This window comes from Megascapheus bottae, chromosome 26 (assembly GCF_031878675.1).
Source record: "Megascapheus bottae isolate mThoBot1 chromosome 26, mThoBot2.hap1, whole genome shotgun sequence".
Classification (NCBI taxonomy): domain Eukaryota; kingdom Metazoa; phylum Chordata; class Mammalia; order Rodentia; family Geomyidae; genus Megascapheus; species Megascapheus bottae.
The window spans coordinates 22,320,016-22,341,648 of record NC_143534.1 but is presented as its reverse complement, the minus strand read 5'-3'; the positions used below and the strand labels follow the sequence as shown (position 1 = coordinate 22,341,648).

At 40.5% G+C, this 21,633-nt stretch overlaps 1 protein-coding gene across 8 annotated transcripts in view; it reads left to right on the top strand.

The window, feature by feature from the left end:
• The window catches only part of Pard3 (par-3 family cell polarity regulator), a 575,898-nt gene that overhangs the window by 530,384 nt on the left and 23,881 nt on the right, over window positions 1-21,633 (top strand). The window lies entirely within an intron of this gene.

The window sequence follows — 21,633 nt, the reverse complement described above, 5'->3', positions numbered from 1 at the left end:
AGAAAACTACATAAGTGGAGATGCTGAGAGAAGAAATCCAAAGATTATTCTTCACGTGCTGTGCTCTTTAGCTTCTTCCACTGTTAAGTTTTTTTCATACCCAAACAGTCTTGATGATTCTGTGCTGCCTTTGAATCTTATCAGTCCTTCTCTCTTGAAATTAAGTGACACACAACAACTTTCAGATGACTACAATTCTAGAAACCACCCAGTGTTAGATTGTGTAATTGTCTTAGGTTGGCACTGGCAGTTTGCTTTGATTTTGTTTGTTTTTGGCGCTGATTCTGGAGTTTGAACTCAGGGCCTGTGTCCTATCCCTGAACACTCTACCACTGGAGCCACAGCTCCACCTCCTGATTTTTGGTGACTGATTGGAGATAAGAGTCTCACAGACTTTACTTCCTTGGCTGGCTTTGAACTGTGGTCCTCAGATCTCAAGTCTTCTGAGTAGCTAGGATTACAGGCATGAGCCACCAGTGCCCAGTGGCACTGACAGTTTTTATGGAAGATGCAGGCGTGACAGGTACTCGGGGGGTAGGCGAAAGGGGTTGGGGGGATGTGGCACAAAAATAGAATAGAAAACATTAGGGCACGTTGGAAGTAGAAATAGTTTTATTTTGTAATCCCAGTTTCACTTTTATATTTATATATTTATACTGATCACGGCATAAAATGTTCTCTCAATTGCAGTTAAAGCTAAAAAATAATTACTGGATTAGAACTATGGCTAAGACAATAAGCAGAACTCTTTGCCGTATTTTTCAATGTCTATTTCTATGTCAGTGTTACACTTTTTTTTGTTTTTGCTTTTCCAGTACTGGGGCTTGAACTCGGGGCCTGGGTGCTGTTTCTGAATTCATTTTGCTCACGGCTAGCACTCTACCACCTGAGCCACAGCACCACCTCTAGCTTTTTCTGTGACTAATTGAATATAATAGTTTTATAGATTTTCTTGCTTGGGCTGCTTCAAACTGTGGTCCTCAGATCTTAGCCTCCTCAGTGGCTAGGATTACAGGCATGAGCCACTGATGCCTGGCAGTGTTATATTTTTTTTTTGTCATGCATTTTCCTCCCTCTCTCCTTCCCCCCTCCTCTGTGCTAGTACAAAGGCCTTTGCTCTTGCTTGGCTTTTTTGTTCACAACTGGTACTATACCACTAGAGCCACACATCTCGTCCAGTATTAAATGGAGATGGAGTCTCATGTATTTTTTCTGCCTGTGCTGTCTTCAAACCTCAGTCCTCTGATCTCAGCCTTCTAGTATAAGCCACAGTTAGTCATATATTTCTTGGCATTCTTTTGTGGATATCAAAATGATGAAAAAATAAGCTGTCGTTCATCTGAGTGACTGATTGGGAGTAAAGAATCCTCTACGGGAAGCAGTAAAGCATATGAATTCAGGAACAGAGAACTCTTTGTAGCTGCTTGTTAAGAGAGTATGGATTGGTGGTATGGCTCCAGTGATAGGACACTAGCTGAACAAAGAAACCAAACAAGTACATTAGGCCCTGAAGTCAAACCTGGTACCAGACCTAGAACTCCATAAAAAGAAGTTGGATGGTGGTGGTTACTTTTTAGATCCTAACTACTCAGGAGGCTGCGACCTGGGAAATCATGGTTCAAAACTAGCCCTGGTAGAAAAGCCTGAGAGTCTCCCATCTCTAATTAACCAGCATAAAGGTGGGCTGGAGATGTGGTTCAAGAAGTAGCGTACCAGCCATGAGCAAGACAGTTGAATGAAAGTATGCACACCCTAAAAGTTCATGGAACACTTACTTGTCCACCACTGCCATGAGAGGGCTAAGAAAGTGCTATACTCCACTAGTATAACGGGCACCTGCTCCTCAGCAAGCTCCAGAAAGGCAAGTGCAGACACGTTTCATGGCAGGAAGTGTGCATGAGGCCCAAGGAAGAGGGCCCATAGCTAGCCAGCCTAGAGAAGGCATTTGCTTCTCCCTCGTTCCTCCCTTTCCACAGAAAGCGTGACAGTCTGCACACTCTAGTACAAGTGTGCCTTGACAGATGCACAGCTGTTTCCAGGATTCTAAGTCACCGTAATGTGAGATTGGAAAATTCTGCTTGAATCTTTTCATATAATAATTGCATTCATGATTCAGCGTGGAGTTTTTCCATGTGCATTCATACTCAGAGGCTGGTATGTTTTTTTCTTCCCTCCTCTTTTGCACTGAAAGAATGCCAACAGGAATAAATTGAGTGGGATGCGCTTTCATTGTCACCTTTCTTCTCCACGTAGGTATTTATAGTAAGAAGATTAAGTATGCAGAACACTGTTCTTCCCATTCATGTAAAGCAAAGATTTAAAGGATTTAATAATGCCTGGGTGTCCTTTGGTCTCATGAGATGGGAATGCAAACAGCAGGAACCCAGCTGAATGCTAAGGCTCCATCTCTACACAGTCACCACAGCCAGCAGCTGCTCGCCTTACCAGGACTGGCATGTGGCCCCCAGTGACACCTGCTCAGGCACAGCCTCGACTTCTAGTTCTCCTCCACCAGGCAGCACCCACTGGAGACCACTTTGCTGCTTTGCAAGAACGCCACATGATGTATGTATTGGTTCAGACCGTGAAGACTGTGCAGAAATAAGGGCTTTGGCATTGTACCCTTGGAAGGATCATGACTTGAGGCCAGCCAGGTCCCTCCCAGAAATATTCATGAGGCTCTGCTCAACAAACAGCTTGGAATGTTTGTGTGCTTCTATTCCCAGGAATAAATGGGAGGCTCCTAGTCCAAGGCCAGATGGAGCAAAAAGCTCATGAATGATTGGAAGAATTAATCCAGTTGATTAATCTAATTTCAATTAATCTAAACGATGATTGAAAGCTGGGCACCAATGGCTCATGCCTGTGACCCTGGCTATGCAGGAGATTGAAATCTGAAGAGCATTGTTAAAGCCAGCCCAGGCAGGAAGGCCTGGGAGATCCTTATCTCCAGTTAATCAGCAAAAAGCCAGAGGTAGTTCTATGGCTCAAATGGAAGAGTGTTAGAGCACCAGCCTTGAGTGAACAAGCTAAAAGACAGTGTTCAGGCCCTGAGTTCAAGCTTCAGTACCAGCACCAACAAAATCACGAAGACAGGGACACATGAAATACATGGGGGGGGGGGAGAGAGAGAGAGAGAGAGAGAGAGAGAGAGAGAGAGAGAGAGAGAGAGACAGAGAGAGAGAGAGAGAGAGAGAGAGAGAGAGACAGAGAGAGAGAGAGAGACAGAGAGAGACAGAGAGAGAGACAGAGAGAGAGAGAGAGAGAGAGAGAGAGAGAGAGAGAGAGAGAGAGAGAGAGAGAGAGAGAGAGAGAGAGAGAGAGAGAGAGAGAGAGCACGCTCTGATAAATTGTAGGAAGTCAACATGACCCACAGGTTGCATGTTGTGAATGGTCAGAATCCTATCTGCCTGTCCCCAAGCCACAGGTGACCTCCAGCTCCCACATCTTCCTGGGTTCCTCCTCTTAGAGTAGCCCCATTTTAATGTTGCCACAGTTTCATTGTGCTGCCCCTTCCATCCGTCTCCTGGCTCCTCTGACCTGGTCTTTCATCTGCTCTGGTAACCTGTGTTGCCATTCTCCTTGGCCCTGGGAGTTGAAGACTGTTCATTCCCTTGTGGTTGTAGTGGGGTTTTACAGAGGGCGCAGAGGCTACAAGAACATGCTGTCTGCCAGATGAGTCAGATGCCCCAGTAGCCTCTTGTTACAAATAATCAACACTGATGGAGAAACACAACCCCAACCTACTCCTTCCCCCCCCCCAAAAAAAACCCCACAGCAGTCACATGGCACAGCTGGGCCCTCTCCACTCACCCTTATCCGCACTGGCTCCTCAGCTCCAGTGATTCCTGTTCTTCTCTCCCAGCCCAGCATCTGGCCTGACTTCACTGCTCTCCTGAGTGGTCCTTACATTTTCATAAACACGGTATGCATTCACTTCCTGACGGAAGACCTGGTCTGTTCTGTTACCTAACCATTTTCTCGTCTCTGTAAAGATGACATTTAATAGTTCCTTAATAGCCATGCTAAGAATTGCTACAAATTACAGAAATATCTAAGTGCAGTCTCTCACTGTTTCCATATTTCCTCAGAAGAGGCATTGTCAGTCAACACCACCGCCTCAGTGCCCTCCACACTCCCCCAATACCAGCACCTGGAGACAGTTGTGGTGGTGGCAAGCAGAAGGCCTGTGGGTAGAGGGCTGGAGGCAGGGGGTTGGGGGATTGCTGGGAGAACCTCTTCCTCCTGTTACAACAGGAACCCCGTGTGGGAGAGACTGTGGAGAAAAACCATGTTGTGCGAATTATGCTTCCATCTCCTGCCAGGCCATGGCAACCCTGGCTTCATCAATGAGCAGTATGTCTGGCCTCTCGTCTGCCTTGTTTTCTCATGTTGCTAAGGAAGGCCCTGTGATACCACCTGAGATAGATTGTGCTACCACTCCCTAACAGTCCAGACATGGCTAAGGCATCGCTAGATTGCATTGTGGATGTTGAAGGGATTCCTCAGAACCTTTCAAGTCTCCACCCATTCTCTTCATTCAGACTCCTTGAGGAGGGGATGGGTATGGTGCTACCTGCCTGTAATTCCAGCTACTCAGGCATCAGAAGCAGAAGGATCTCAAGTTCCAGAGTGGCCTGGGTAAATTTGGTGAGATTCTATCTTAATAGTAAAATGAGAATAAAGATCTGGGGCTGGAGTTCAAGTGGTAAATTACCTAAAAATATCTGAAAGTGGAGCTGTGGCTTACATGGTAAAGAACTAGCCTTGAGCAGAAGAAGCTCAGGGACAGTGCCCAGGCCCTGAATTCAAGCTCCAGGACCAGAAGAGGAGGAGGAGGAGGAGGAGGAGGAGGAGGAGGAGGGATAGATAAGATAGATAAACACAATTAAATTTAAAAATAAAGCCTCTCACTTATATCTGTCCAACAATTCAGATCTTTTCTTGGACGCCTCATGCTACTTCACATCTCCCTACCATCCTCAGTCTAGAACGTACCATCATTTCATTGGCAAGTCCGTTTGTCTGAAGACTCTAATTGCATTATGTGTGAGCACATTAAACTCCCATAAATTTATGAATGCAGCTGCTCCATTACGGGAGAACAAGTTTTATCTCCTAATAAATTGATGTTTCTTCTTAGTGTCAACTACAACCAAAATTTATACCCAAGGAAGTGAACCTTAGCATTAAGTAATTACTTCAGTGCCACAAGAGGAAAGAAAGGGTCCCCACTACCCAGATCTAAAATGGCTGGAGCAAGAGAAATGGTTTTTCCTCTGCTAATTGTTTCTTGAGCGCATAATTGCACATGGGTTTAATTGAAATAGGAATGGGAGCTGTGCCCTTTCAGAGCCCACACGGTAAGTGGTGCCATCTTTTGGTATGAGTTACACTGTGGGAGGAAAAGGGGTCAGAGTCTTGTGTGAGATGATTATATCGATGCTGAAAACGCTGAGACTAGATGAATGTTGAATTCATTTTTCCTAACAAAACTTCAAATTAGACTAGTAACAAAATACATAATGTGGATGGTGGAGTGGCATCATTTATTTTCAGAGGGTCTGAATTAAAATGTCCAAAGACTTGTTTCTTCATTTTTAATCTGTCTGTCTGTCTGTCTGTCTACTATATCTGTTTATCTTTCTGAGTGTGTGTGTGTGTGTGTGTGTGTGTGTGTGTGTGTGTGTGTGTAGCTTGAACTAGGGTCTGATTTTGCTTTTTCATTCATGGCTGGTATAGGATCACTGTTCCACTTATGGCTTTTTGCTACTTAATTGGAGACAAAAGGTTGATGGGTATGTTTTCTAAGGCTGGTTTTGAACCATGATCCTCAGATCTCAGTCTCCTGAATAGCTAGGATTATATGCATGAGTTCTGGGCAGCTGACTTTTCTTATTTTTATGTGTCTGGAATAGGATGATCTTCTAACAATGCTAACTTTACTTGGCTACATTTATTCCATGGGAAATAAATTTTAGAAATAGTATGAGATTTACTTTAAATGTATGGAAGTAAAGTTTTAATTTGTGTGTGTATGAGAAAAAGGGAGGGTTCTCAACATCTCCTTTCCTTCAAGTGTGACCCAAGTTACTTATGAAATTCATCCCAGGTTCTGGGCAGAAGTCAGGACGCCTGTAGCAGTAGAATGTCAGACTACAAGCCAGGCTGAGTAGCCTTGGGCAAGCATCTGCTTATTCCACCTCTGTGTTGCCCAGTTACCTAGCCCTATGCAGTCACTTGCTGTCTCTGGACAGCTGTTTCCTCATGGGTGAAGCTCAGAGGATGGCCTCAGGTGCTCACAAAGCTACCTTATAATGGAAACATCCTTTAATTCTAAAACCCATATTGGATATATCCTATATCAGTTTTATCAATGGGCTGAGAAATGATTGAATATTCATTTATGAAAAGTCGTGGTTTCTTTTCTGAAAAAAATGGCATTTTAATAAAGTATTAAATATCCTGATAGAGATCGGCATATACTCAGGCACTTCATGAGACAGTCTGTGATTTCCTGCCTCTGGCATTTTAGAATAGTTTTACTGTTGATGGAATGATTTGTTGAAAAATCTCTGCTGCCTTGTTTTTTATTTTTTGGTCTTTTATAGCTTGTATTTGGTTATTTGAAATTGGATAGGGAATGGGGGAAAACAAGATGAGGGGTGGGGGAGGGGGGGAGGGAAATGGGGACCAAGACATGTGAAAGGGTATCAATGTATGGGAATTAATGCACCATCTATCTGGCAAATATCATGTAACCCTTCTATTAATTACAATAAAAATATATGAAGAAAAAGAAAAGTCTCTACTGGATACAGGAAAAAATTTCCAAAGTAAAAGAAAGCTCCTATGGGGAGGGGGGAATCACATAAAAATGCTTTAGGTCTCTGGAGTAAAGTTATAAAGGATTTAACTAGAAGATATCTCTCTTCCTCTTCAAGACATATGCTTAACTCTCTGCCATGCTGAATTAAAAATAAAGAGCCAAAGCATTATGATATTTAATTATTAGCACAATTACTTACTGCCAATTTCTGAAACTACCTGTGTGTGTATATGTGTGTGCATGTGCATGTGTGTATGCATGTGTATTTGTGTATGCCTGTGTGCATGGAGCCAAGAAGGAGTCTACATAATGTAAATTCTTGAGTTCTCTTGTGTAAGAAATGCATACAATATACTTAAGCTTGTTTTATGGTACCTGTATCTACTTTTACTATTAAAATTACTACAGTGATTCAGAGTTATTGCATTTTTGCTTATGTGATCCACTGTTGTTCTGTCCTGGGGCCAGCTCCTTGGTGAGAAACATAACCTCCAATTAGAACCTTGCTCCTGTGGGAAAGTCTAAGACTCACTTTATGATGTGGTTTCTAGGAATGCAATGTGGTGAAATATAGGGAATGCCTGCAGTTGTCTAAATTGGAACCTTTCACCCCTTTCTAGAATCAGTTAGGACTTGGCAAGATGTGAGCAATGCATGTTGCAATGAAGGTCGTTTATGGACTGCATTTAAGGGTGGTCTCTCAAGGGCATCCCGTAAATGCATACAGAGTGGGCAGAAAGTGTATATGGGAAACCATGCTTTCATTGGAAAGTTTTTGAGCTTTACGTATGTATACTCCTGGTTATAGAATGAGGATTTTGTAAAATCTTGTCCAATAGATCTGTCTTCTCTACAGTGTAGAATGCCCTGATCTTCCAATCACAGATGGAAGTGCCATAGTTACTGGTAGTAAATATGATCTTTTCTCTTAAAAATATAAAAGCTCATGGTATTTTTGTGATATTTGTGTGTATGTGGAGTGGACTGGGGGTGGGATGGGGGGGTAGTACTAGGGTTAAACTCAAGGCCTCAAGATTGCTAGGCAGGCTTCCTGTTGAGCCATCCTCCCAGACCATCTTGGAATTTTTTTTTTAAATATAGGGTTTCACATTTATGACTGGGTTGGCCTGGACCATAAATCTCTTATTTTATGCTTCCTACAAAGCTTGGATGAAAGCTATTTGCTGTAACACCCAACTATTGTTTGAGTTAGGGTCTCACTCACATTTTGTCCAGGGTGGCCTCAGCCTCAGTCCTGCACACTCCTCCCTGAGTAACTCCTTACTGTCACTAATAAGTACTTGGTGAATTTTTAAAAATCGTACTTTATTGTTGGGATAATGTATAGAGCGGTTACAGTTACATTCATCAGATACTTCTTGAACCCTGATACCCCTTCTCATGTTTTTGCCCCCTGTTCCCACCACCTCTCTCCTCCCAATCATCTTGTTTTTCCCCTTCCCTATTTCAAATAAACAAACATACACACAGTATACCAGGTAACAACTTCTAAGATCTGGTAGAAGGCTGTAGTGCTAAATTAGCAAGGGCAAAAATAAATAAATAAATAAACATATTGAGTTTTGAATTTAGGGAAAAGTAATTAAATTGAAGACCTCAAATCAGTTTTGAAAAACAGAAGCTCTATGAATTAATGTTTCTCTACGAAGAAATACTGAGAGTGTAGTGAAGCCAGTTGGTAAAGTGAGGAACAGAGCAGCGAATCTTCCATTCTATACAGGAGGAAAGCTTACCAATCTGGCAGACGGCAAAGAGCAGGAAACAAAAAGTCATTCCTAGAGTCTTGGGACAAGATTCTGACAGTACCACATCAGAGCTCTCATATTTAGTTTAAATGATTTTTAATTTGCTTTAAAGTTCCTGGGCGTTAATGAAGGCTTAGTGCCCAGGAGAGACAGTAGGTGGGCATCTATTCTTAGGACTCATCTTTTCACCAGCCAGGCCCACACCTGCACAGGTCCTGTCTAGTGGTTTCTGTCTGCCACCTGGGCCTGCCTGAGCCTTTCTCACTAGCTCTCCCTGTGGTCAGTCGCCTCCCATGCTAATCACATGCACTTTGTCTCCAGGCCATCTCTGCCCTATGAGCACTAGATATGATGCCGACTTCTACCTTAGCTCATGGTGTTCCTGTCCTCAGGAAGCCCGGATTATTTTTTCTATTAGAAGGAGCACCAAGAAGACTCAAAATAGGAAGAGAAAACTGTACGTTATATTCTATATTGAGTATTGGTATCCAATAAGAGTGGGAGTTATGAAAACTTCTGTTCCCAAACATCTCAGCTTCCTGAATAGCCAGGATTACATATGTGAGCCACTGGCGCCTAGCTTCCCAATATTATTGGAACCCAGTGTGTGCATCTGTGTGTGTGTGTGTGTGTGTGTGTGTGTGTGTGTGTGTGTGTGTGTGTGTGTACCAATTCTGGGGCATGAACTTGAGGGGCCTCGGAGCTGTCTCTGAGGTTTTGGGGGTTTGTTGGGCTTGTTTTGATTTTTGCTCAAGGCTAGCACTCTAGCAGTTGAGCCACAGCTCCACTTCTAGCCTTTTGGTGGTAAATTAGAGATAAGAGTCTCTCAAGTTTCAAATGGTAGTCCTCAAATCTCAGCCCCCTGAGTATCTAGGATTACAAGTGTGAGCTACCAGAGCCAGGATCTTGAATCATATATACTATTACAGTAAATTTAAGTGGACACAAAAAGGTATAGATTAGAAAACCGCATTAAATTTATTTAAGAGTTTTCTGACAGCCTAAGAAAAAGGACTGAATAAGAGACTGAAGCTTTGATTGTAAGAAAGGTACTAATCCAACAGACTACCAGAGTATTTTAGCATATTCATATAAATAGGGATACTATGCAACAAAATAACCATCTTAAAAACAAACGAAGGAGTTGCATAAACTTCATGAACTTTCCTTTAATCAATTCTTTGTGTAACAAACCGAAATACGTGAGAACATATGTAGTAAAAACTTCCTTGGCACTAAATTTTTGTGATGATTGTTCTCATATGTACATTCTAGGAGAAAATTGTATAGTGACAAAGACAGCTGGAAATGTTCAGTCATTAACTCAATGCCAAGCACTGAAAATATACCTATGTATGTATCTATACATACATATATGTATATGTATATATATGTATACTGTATATATAAATGAATGAAATAACATGTTTAATATAAGTTTGCAAAATATAGTCTGTCACATTGTGACTGACTGATTTGCACATTGGGTTTTTGTGAAGGTTGAAGGTATGCCATGATATTATAAGTATATCTCTCTGGGAATTTTAGGTAATAGAACCTAAGAGTATGCATCCTTAAGAGTCAGAAACTTGTTCTTATTAGAAATATTACAGTGTTCAAGAGAACTTTGTAAATGTGTAAGGGAGAGGGAGGCTACCAGGAAAAGGTGAATCCTAAGTGTATCCAGTTTGTTCATCCTATACTTATTTTTTAAAATACTGAGCTGGGGCAAAAAAATTAACTCCAGTTAATTTTGTGCATGTGTGCTTGTATCAGGACTTGGAATGCAGAAACTCATACTCTTAGTAGGGTTTTTCCACTTATGACTGTTATGACTGGGACTCTACCACTGAAATCACTGAATCTCTAGTTTGATCTTCAGATCTCAGCCTTCTGATTAGCTAGGAATACAGATTGGAGCTATCAATACCTAGCTCAAAAATTGATTTTTTTTTTTTGCCAGTCCTGGGCTTGAGCTCAGGGCCTGAGCACTGCCCTTGGACTTTCTCAAGGCTAGAGCTCTACCACTTGAGCCTCAGCACCACTTCCAGTTTTTTTCTTGGTATTTGGTACCAAGGAATCGAACCCGGGTCTTCGTGCATGCTAGGCAAGCACTTTAACCACTAGGCCAAACTCCTGGCCTCAAAAATTGATTTTTATTACTGCCTTTTATAATACTAATTTTGTCAAATTACAACACCATTAACATTGTTCATCATTTGTAAGATTAACATTTTGTCTAGACTTGGTGGGTTACACTTATAATCCCAGTTAAATGGAAGATGGAGATCTGGAGTATTATGAATTAAGGCCAGCCTAGCAAGAAGTTAGTAAAATCCCATCTTAAGGAATAATCTGGTTATGAGGTGTGTATGTAATACCAGCTATATTGAAGGTGTGGTAAAAGGATCATGGTCTGAACCCACTTAAGACGTTATTGGAAAATTAAAGTAATAAGAGAGAAGAGATGTAGCTCAAGTAACAGAGTAAACAGAAGGCCCTGTGTTCAAATTCCAGTACCACCACCACCATCACCAAAACTAACAACAAAAAAACCACATTTTTCTCAATTCGATATCTGTAATATCAAATTGCTTCTTCTGACCAGTGCTAGTTTAGTTAGCAACATTAGTTTTCTACCTTTGAGATATAAAAAAGTGCCATAATCTATGGTTTCTTCAATTCCATTATTATAACAAGTTGTAATCATTTGTTTCATAAAATTTCCTGCCATTTTGCCACACACACACAAACAAACCATGTTTATTGTTAAAATAACTTAGTTCTGACAGCACAAGAAAGAGGATTGATTCTTGGAAGTTTTTGACATGCAAAAGGCCTTGTAGTGTCTCTGTTTATTGGAAAGATGGAGAATGAACACTAACTGAATCCACATTGTGATTCCTTCCAGGACTGGAGGGAAATAGTATTGCAAATCTTGCAAACCCCTTCAAGTTTATCAGACATGGTGTGTGATGCTGTTTACCCATCAGTCCATGGGCCACAGCTTCCTGCTAGCACTCTCTAGACAATGTGTGCCAAGACCACAGAGATGGCATTTTAATGTCAAAACAAAATAATGTAGCAGAAACCTATAGAAACCATGTTGCAGTGACAAAATGAAATGTCAGTGGAGGTCTATTGTAACGTAATGTCAAAACAAAATGTCAGCCAAAATCCACGGAGACACTATTCTGATATCAAAATGAAACAATATCCGTGCCAGTCTGTGGAGACATTACAATATGAGAAAAGACAAAACAAAATGATATCAGTCGAGGCCCATTGACTTCTGAGTCTCAGCATAGCTTCATGTCAGATGGTCAGCTTCTGACACATTTGGACCATAATTCATTAGATATTTCTAAGCCCTCCCTTTGCAGTACCTCAAGAAATTCCAAAATCATTTTGTAGAAGAGTGCCTTGTTTATGGTTGTCTTTGTCAGTGTCTCTGCACACCCACTCTGAGCTCTGGTGCTGTGAGGATAATACGTGTTCTGTTTGGTTTTGGCATACTTCCCCGCCCACTAGGACTTGGCCATCAGTTAGAAGCCCAGGATACAGGAAAGGCAGGGTTACAATCTGCTGGTAGAGAGTCAGACTGAGTTTTAACAGATGCCTTGCTCCATTCTTTCTTCTCTGTCCTCAGGTGGAAACCGGCACTGCTGTGCCTCACCAAGGCTGATTTTGAGACAGTGACTTTTAATCTTTCTACCCAGGTTTCAAGAGCACTTGTCTAGGGTTTGCTGGTCTCCCCAGCCCTTTCCTATTAATCCCGTGTTCAAAACTGCTATGTATAATTTACAAACAGAAAAGAGTAATCTCTATTAAGATCTATACTGATATTAAATTGATGATTTTTCCCTTCAAGTAAGTTAATACATTATTAGATTAAAGTCATTGAACATAAAAAATGACAACCTTATGTCGTAAAGCAACATATTCAGGTCAAATTGACAGTCTCCACATTTCAATTTGTGTCTGGAATCCAGTAGCAATTTTTTTTTGCTTTGGAATTTTGGAAATCTCTGGATTAACAGAGGAAAAGATGAAGGAGGGGGAGGGGTTTCTCATCAATACTGTACCCACAAAAGAAGGAAAGATTTTTTTCCAGTTGAATAAACTGCAACATAATTTCAAAATTGTGTTGAATAACAACACAATTAGCATGCCTTCTAGTTAACACAATTTAAGTCTTACTTAACTAGAAACCAAGCAGCCACACAAGTTAAGGCTTTTCCTCCCTATTTTAATCAGCTGTAATATAACTTTAATGTGTTGAGCAATAACAGAATGAAGTCTCAATTAATTAGAAACCGAGAAAACCCACAAGTAGCAAGTAGACTTGAAAAACACTCATTTAGGAAAGAAAGCACAAAGAGTCTTTGGACAATAGCCTATAATTCTTTTTTTTCCAAATAGAGACATTCTTTGCTTTCTAGAAGAGTTTTTAAATGGAAATAGTAAACATATAAAAGATATTTCGGTAAACTTTCCAATGATCAAATTTTCAATGAATTCTTTTAAGATGGTGATTACTCAAAATCTTATCATTTTCTTGTATCAATTCACACATGTTAGCCAGAAAAGCTATGACATTCCCTAAAAACATGCTATTAGCATTTGAGGGTGAGGAGGGAGGCTGGAATTAGAATCCTCAAAGCAATTATTTCCTTTTAGGAAGGTACAGAATGTGTTCTGATAATCCTCAGGACAGTGGTGAAGGGAGATACTGAGACTTCTGCCATGCAGAAGTTGTTGTCCATGTTGGAACATGTTGTGGGGATGCTTAAACTGGGTATGACCCACAAAGACCTACAGCAAAACAAAACAAAACCCAGTGGACTGATGAACCATTATAGTCTAAGTAAATTTTAAGATTAACAATAATCTTGTGGAGATGGGTATTTCAAGGCTGTAGCGTGCTGGAAGACATTTGAGATGTACTCTAAGAATATTAAGGAAAAGAAAAACCATGTCCTAGAAGGAAAGCAGTGTAATAATACTTGCTTGAGTCAAACAGTGAACAATAGTTATAGAAATAGTGTAGAGAATAAGAAGTTTTAGCTAGGTTGGGCTGTCACTATATGGGAGGATGGCAATTGGGATTGAAATGTAATATACCATAATAGGAAGTCAATAAATACATTTTAAATATAGCAGAGTTCACAGTATATGCATAGTGGAGTGTCCTTCATCCCTCCTGACCTGCAGGAGGGATAGAGAGAACACACCTCGACCAAGACAAGCCAGAGAAAGGAGAGGGCCAACTGACCACCCGCACCCAGCCCTCCCTTGCAGGAGGACAATCAGACGCATCAGGGAGACCCATCAAGGCAGGAACTCGTTTATTGAGAAAGTACAATTAGCTAGTATAGGATGCAGGAGCCTATCAGCACAAAGGTGGGCAGGGCAGGGGGGAGGTAGGTGCTGTCCGAGAGGGTGGAAGAGTTCTGGGCCAATCCCAGAGGCAGCCTTACTTTACATCACAAACCACAGCCAAGCCTTCCAACCAGGTGACGGGCAGGTTGGGTCCCCAAACCAGCAAATGAGCCCATTTCCCTGATGTAATGTGCCCCACAGTGGAGCTATTTAAATACCAGGGGAATTTGGTGTTAGATGTGGGTTACTGTGAAACCTGCAGCTTTTGTCCTATATGCAGTAGTCATATTGCTAATTTGTACTTAATTGTGTTGAATACAGTACTGAACATCACCAACTAAGTGTAAGATAGTGAGGTGAAAGAATCACGCCTGAGAGTGATCACACATCAGGAACAGTGATTATAAACCAGTCTCTAGATTTCAGGCTATGTTAAAAAGAAATGTCTGAAAAATCTTCAAAGTCTCTCATGGGAATGGTCGGTCAGAGGACAGTGGAATCAGACAGTTTGCTTAAGCCTTTCAATTAGAAAGTTAAAAATCTAAGCTACATCATGTAAATTGCTTCAAAAATTTTTCAAAATGTATCAATAAATCCAAATCCGTCTGATCTCAGGGTTTGTATTTTTCTCATGTGATAATTTAGCAAAGCCTGAAATGAGGGATTGACTTGATTGGTATTTTGGTTTATAACTTGATCCAGATTAATAATGTATGATTTGTAACATGACCAAAGGGTGAATAGAAATATAGCCCAGAATGTTATTAAGTATTAATTATGAGGTTAATGAAGAGCATAAGTAAAAGTAAAAATCATCAAGAGAAATAGTCTATCTGTAAGTATTTAAAAACCAGTAATACATACAAATTCTTCATTGGGGCACCCCCTCCTCCTTCTTTTCTTCTTTTTCTTCAAAAGTAGTCAATACATCTATATTTCTAACTTCTATATTGTTGTTTGTAAATGGTTGCCTATTGTGAAATTTATACATAATATTTTTCCTGTGAAGTTGTTTTCATTTCGGGTCATTTCAGGAAAACCATATAGAATTCAGTCAAGATTTCAAACTACAACATGATTTAGAATTAAGCCCTGCATTGCATCACAATTTTATCTGTTTTTTTAAAAAATACCTTAGTTTTGTGTAGCATTTTTCAATTATGCTGTCATTAAAGACAGAGAATGTAAAAACAAAGAAAGTGTTCTCTTTGAATTCTATGTAATCATTTCATGATTAAGGAATTAAAATAATGGTTCTATAATTACTTTCCATGCTTGTATGATAAACCTCTCTAATATGAACAAGAACGCAATAATCATTTTATTTTGCCATCAAAATCCATCAGGTTTTGTAACTTAATTTTCATTGCTTTTTTAGTTCAAAGTTTCGTAATGGATTTCTGATTTTTCTTTCTGTCTCTCTGTGTATTTAGTATTTCTTTAGTTTGTCACAATTTCCACTTAAGATATTAAGTTCCATTTGCTCTTTATTCAAGCACCTAAATGTCTGTTTTACCTTGAAGCCCAGACTTTAACTCTGGGTCACAACTGGCTGACCTCCTTTGTATCCCTGGTAGTTTTATGGGAAGAATAATATAACCTATAAATTTTCTTCAACACTTTAATCTATTAGAATACTTTCAAAGTCCTTCAAGAATATCATACATGTAGAAGAAATACATTTTGAGGTTTGAGCCCAAAGTACAATTGCTTCTGTGTTGCATAGAGAACAATGGTATGTGTGATTTCTTATAGGAGTAATATTTTATAAGGTATTTTTCTAGAATGCATTGGAAACTGGAAAGCATTTTCCTTCCCATCATTTCCTTGCATGAAGGAATGTGGCTTAGTGGTAGAGTGCTTGCCTAGTATGCATGAAGCCCTGGGTTTGATTCTAGGGCTCCTGCCAAATACCTTTTTCCATGTATTTATTGTTGGGTCTGGAACTATCTATGTCCTTGTATATGTATGTGTGTTGTGTAGCTGCAGGAATCCCCTGGAAAAGTAAAGCTAAATTTTTTTTCACTCCTGCCTGAGCCCACTGACAGGCTAATAAGGAAGAGTAATGATAGTAATAAATTGGATGAGGGGCACATTCCCGAGATCTGGCTCTGTATAAAATGGACCTCAGAGGGATTCTGAGCAGGACAGAGTCCTAAGGCTTTCTGGTGGCGAGGTGACCTTACTGTGATCCACAAAGTATCCAGAGAACTGGAAGTAACTCCTCAGGAGCACACTCAGATTAACAGCTTTGGTGAACACCTTTTTAACCTAGAGAACGTAGCTGGGTGTTTTTAATTTGTTGTGATTTATGACAGTGAAATTGGTGTGAAATGGACAACAAATCATGGGTGTCAGAATCTGGAAATGAATTTTATCAGCTGAGCAAAGTGAGTGCCTTTGGGATTTGCATAAGTTTCTCATAATTCTTTGCGTATTACAGCTGATGGGTAAAACTGTGAAAATAAACTGAGAATGATACAATATTTCCTAAGTAGCTAATTTCGCATGGGCACGTGGTCACATAGCCATTTAGGCTTTCTCTAGAATTCAAGGTGATTTGTCCACGTCCACGGATCTATTTGTTTAGGATTTTTAAGTCAATATTAAGACCACTGTTCCCTCCCATGAATGACTACAATTATCTATAAAGAAATACAAAATTAGAAAATATTTAACAATTCTGACTTAGTTCAACATTCAAATTAGAAGAGGGAATTTCTTCCAAGATGGAAGAAAGATCTGTCCCCAAATATCAGATGTTTTAAATAATCTTCAGCCCACAAAAAAAAAAAACAAACTGCCCTTGTTAGAAACTAACTTTGCATGCATAATTAATTGAGCATCACATTCCTGACTCACAACCAACCAAAAGAAAAATTGAATTCAGGTGTTTGGTGAACATATGGGAGGTTTACTGTGAATTTATGACCTGTGGTTTGAGTGTAAAACCCCAAGATACTTGCTGATAAAACTTAATGAAGCTTGTGCAGAGGAGCTATTTTTATTTGTAGTTTTGTAATTGATCCATTTCTAGGTTTAACCTACCCACCTTTTCTCCCCTTCCTCATGAATCTTCCAGATAGGCAGAAGTAGAGCACAGTCACGGTGGCCAGCTTGATCTAACCTCAACCTAATTGGAAACGTTCAGCATTTGCTTTTCAGGATGTTTTGTCTCTTCCATTTTAGTTCAGCCATGTAGGCTTGTTCACCTGTACAGGTAACAGGAGGTAAACCAGATGCTTTGAGCGGCACCTGGAGTCGCATGCTCCTTTCCTACCAGAGAAGCGAAAGTGGGTGGAGATGAGCAATGCCACTTTATTATTATTTTTCTTACGAATGCAATGGTGTGGAGACCCAATAGGTATAGGCAGTGAGTGCCAGCCTTGATGATTCAAGCCTATGATTTCAGCTCCTCAGAAGCAGAGAGACGAGAATTATGGCCCACAGGCATCTCCATGGAGAGCACCACACAAAACAACAAACCAAAACAGGGATGGAGGCCGGACTCAAGTGGTCTAGTGCTTGGCTAGGAAGTACAAAGGCCTTAAGTTCAAAACTCCGGTACCATAAATATAAATATATGAAATGAATTTGCTATCATCCAGGGTATCAGCCAAGAACCTGCCTCACACCCTCACCAAAGACAGCCCTCTCACTCTCTGTGTCTCTCTGTGTCTCCCTGTGTCTCCCTCTCCCTCTCCCTCCCTCTCCCCCTCCCCCTCTCCCTCCCCCTCTCCCTATCCTCTCCCTCTCCTTCTCCCTCTCCCTCATTGCTTTATCTGTAGGATTAAAGAAGAAGGCTCCTGATTTGAATTCCAGGAAGGAATAGAAGTGATAGTGTGTTCCACTTTAACACACCGGGTGCAGAAATGAGGAACCTGTGTTTTCGCACTAATTTACAGCAATTACGAGCTTAGTTCTGACATCTGTAGATGAGAACTATTTATCTGGCGATTACAAGATCAGGAATATTTTATGGGATGGCTAATCAGCATAGAAGGTAAATATCTAAGTGTCAGCAAAGTTGTTTATCTCACAGTGGCAACAGTTCCCTTCAGTTCGTTTTAGATTCCTTTTTAGTTCAGTGACGTTTCTCTCCCATCCCCCCTCCCCCGACATTTTAGTCATCCCTGTTCAGGAACTTGTTTGTATCCAGTTTATCATGCTGACAATCTGTCTGCTTTGAAAGGCCTACAATTCTGTACCTCCATGCACGACATCACAGTAAGACATTGCTTAATGATGTGAGACTCTGGTAGTCCTCGTGGCTGCCCATTTCCCAGGCTGCCTGACATGTCTGCTCCACATCTGTTTCTCCCGGTGTCACTCTCTGCCTCTTTCAGTCCCCATAGCAGCTGTCAGTGACAGCCATGAAAGAGCTAAATTTTAGACTTGCCATAGATCAAATTAAGGGATTAACAGTGGGATGCGAGAAGATTTCGTGATTGGGCAAGGAAAGAAAAATTTCTCTAATTTCTTTCCAGTCAATCTAGTTCAGAAATAACAATACCTTTGGGAAGGTTTTGTTTTTTGAACACAGTGTGTATGTGCACACCCACCGGTGTTGGGACGTGGACTCAGGGCCACAACGCTCTCCCTTAGCTTTCTTGTTCAAGTCTCTACAGTTGAGCCACCCCTTTACTTCTGGCTTTTTGCTGGTTAATTGGAGATAAGAGCCTCATGGGACTGTCCACCTGAGCTGGCTTCAAACCAGGATTTTCAGATCTCAGCCTCCTGAATAGCTAAAATTACAGACAGGATCCATTAGTGGCTCAGCAGAACCTTAATTCATTTGTATGCAACAGCAAAGGAATGCATGGAGATGAGTCTCCCTTAAATGAGTCAATGGGGCACTGGACCGTGTGTGACAGTTGAGCCTTTTCCCATGGACATCATCAAGGCTTGGAATAGTCAAGGTTCAAGAGAATGGAATCCTTGAGGGAGACTGAATCAAGTCCTGGAAGATTTAATCTAGTATCTTCTTCTTACCCATTATGACAGGACACAGGGTATAATGACACTGGCTTTCTTTAGCTTTAAGGGTCCAGGTCTTAACAGATACCCCTCAGGCCCCCAGCTTATAAATGAATTAGTGCATTAACAATGTCACCTTATGCCTGTGGCCACTTTATCATATCTATCTATCTATCTATATCTATATATATTTTTCATCCATAGCAATTTACTTTTTTGGCATAAGTACAACATTTTATTCCAAATGCTAGTGAATTTCACACCTGTATTTGGCATCCAATTACTGGAGATGCAAAAGGGATGGTATTCTTTTCCCAATTAAAGTAAGTGCAAAAAGTCAGTTTCCTGAGACCTGAGAAATAGTGCAGTACCACAATGGAAAAAGCTTTTTCCTATTGATAGATTTCTGAACTTCTCACTGGTATCCCACGCGTACACTTAATGGGCTGTGCTGGCTCTTTTAATGGCTAACTTCTTTGCTTAAGCCCTTCAAAATCTTATGACTGCAAATAGCACAAAAAAACCCTCTTGCTTCCATTTCTTGGAGTTCATTTTAAGCATCATTTTATATGGCCATACCCACAGTCCTATTGAGCTTTTAGGGTCCTATGCTAAGACTATCCTAGACATATTCTAGTTTTTACAAATGAGGGAAGCCATGTAGCCTATGTTTCTTTGGATCTGGCTTACTTCGTTTAATATAATATTTTTCCAAATCTTTTCTTTTCCTTATGAATGGTTGCCTGGGTCTCTTAAGGTCTCGTTTTCAGAATGGGATGTTTTAGATCATATAGCAGAAAGGATACCCCTGGCCCCCACCCCAAAATATCACTCTGAGTGACTGTACAAATTTGTATGGGACCTTCTTGAGTAGAAATTGGTGTTCTGTGGAATTCACATTCAATTGGTTTTATATAGCCTAATATACAGTTTTCATCAAGATGGTTCCTCTTTATTAAAAAAAAAAATTGGAAAGTCCGGTACTTGAACATCAAGTACTGGGTGTGTACTTGGGCATAAATGCACACTCTTGCTTCTCAGCATTCCCCACGTGTTAATACTCTACTACCTGACCCATTACCCCATTTTCCGCTTTTTTGCTAGTTAACTAAAGCTAAGACTCTCACAGATTTGTCTACTCAGTCTGGCAAGATTTTCAGATGTTAACCTAGGATTACAGATGTGAAACACCAAAGCCTTATTAAAAAATCAAATCCAATCAAACAACAGAACTGAGTGACTGCTTCTTCCTGTTTTGAACTCTAGGTCTGGCAGTTTTAACTTTTGACAATTACATCTTCTTTACAGTATTTACTTTGCGTGTGTGTGTGTGTGTGTGTGTGTGTGTGTGTGTGTGTGTGTGTGTTTTCAGGCCAGCATTTAGGAATGATAATATAAACAACAGTGTAGAATTTGCTATAAAATGTGGCACCTGGTTTTGCTTCTTTTGCTGACCAACTTGTTTTTGTAACATTCAGCATTTCTTTAGTTCTGCTTGCAGATAGGGCATATGTGTTTCTAGACGGCTCCATTTCATTGAGTCTAGCAAGTTGTCAACTCCAATAACAGCATGTGAAATGATTTGTTGGTGGTAAGTTTTTGTGGGTTCGAAGGAGAAAGGCTGCTTGAGTTTATTACTGTAATGCTGTCATCTAACAAACCACCTAACGCCCCCTGGCATCTAATAACAAGCATTTGGGGTTCCCTCAGGCTTGAGTTTTTAAAATATAATATTATCATCTTTAAGTAGTTGTATAAAGGAGTTGCCATTCAACAAAGCAGTTTATGAATACCATGCATCTTAATCCATGTCACCTTTTACAACATTCTCACCTATCCTTCTTAACCCCGGCCCCTTCCCTGGATTCTCTTCATTTTGTAGGCTATGCATTGAATTTCTTCAGCCTTCCCCCTCTCTTTGATCCATCCTTCCCTCCTTCAATTACCCATTGAACTTCAATCTAGCCTTTCTAAGGAATTGCACTGTTTTCAGTTCTCCCCTGAATCTAGCTGATTCCAGTTAATACGTCCAGACTTGCGTGTCTTGTTCCTATTCTGTGAGTCTGTTCATGTGTACTGGAAGTGAAGAGCACAAGAGAGACAGAGACTCAACTATGCAGCCACACTTTAAATTTGTTTGTATCCCTCAGATCCACTTATATCCTGTTGCCCCAAAACAAGTCGTGCGACCACAGCCAGCCTCATGTACTATTTGTTTTCTTTTCCTGTCTAACAAATTAGCACAAGTTTAGCAGCTTAAAACAATACACATGTCTTATCTCACAGCTTTTTCAGTCTGACAGTCTGAAGTCCAGATGTGTCTTAGTGGGTCCTTTGCTCTGAGTCTCAGCAGGATACAGTCAGGGTCAGCCAGGGTCTTGTCACATCGATGCAGCTGTGGGGCTCAGAAAGTTTGTTTCTTCAAAGCCAAGTAACATGGGTGCCATGTTCCTATTTGTCTGCACAAATGTAATCACAGACATTCCAAGATGTGATTAGAAGCATGCGTAGTTCTATACTCATTCAAGGACCTTGGGGGCTACCTTAAAGCCTGTCCATCACAAAGATTTGAACCATGTACTCTGTCACAAGCATGGGACAGAATTATATGCATGTTAAATTGTTATAATGATTGCGTACATTAAAAGAATCCACACAATTTGGTAAATACTGTTAAGA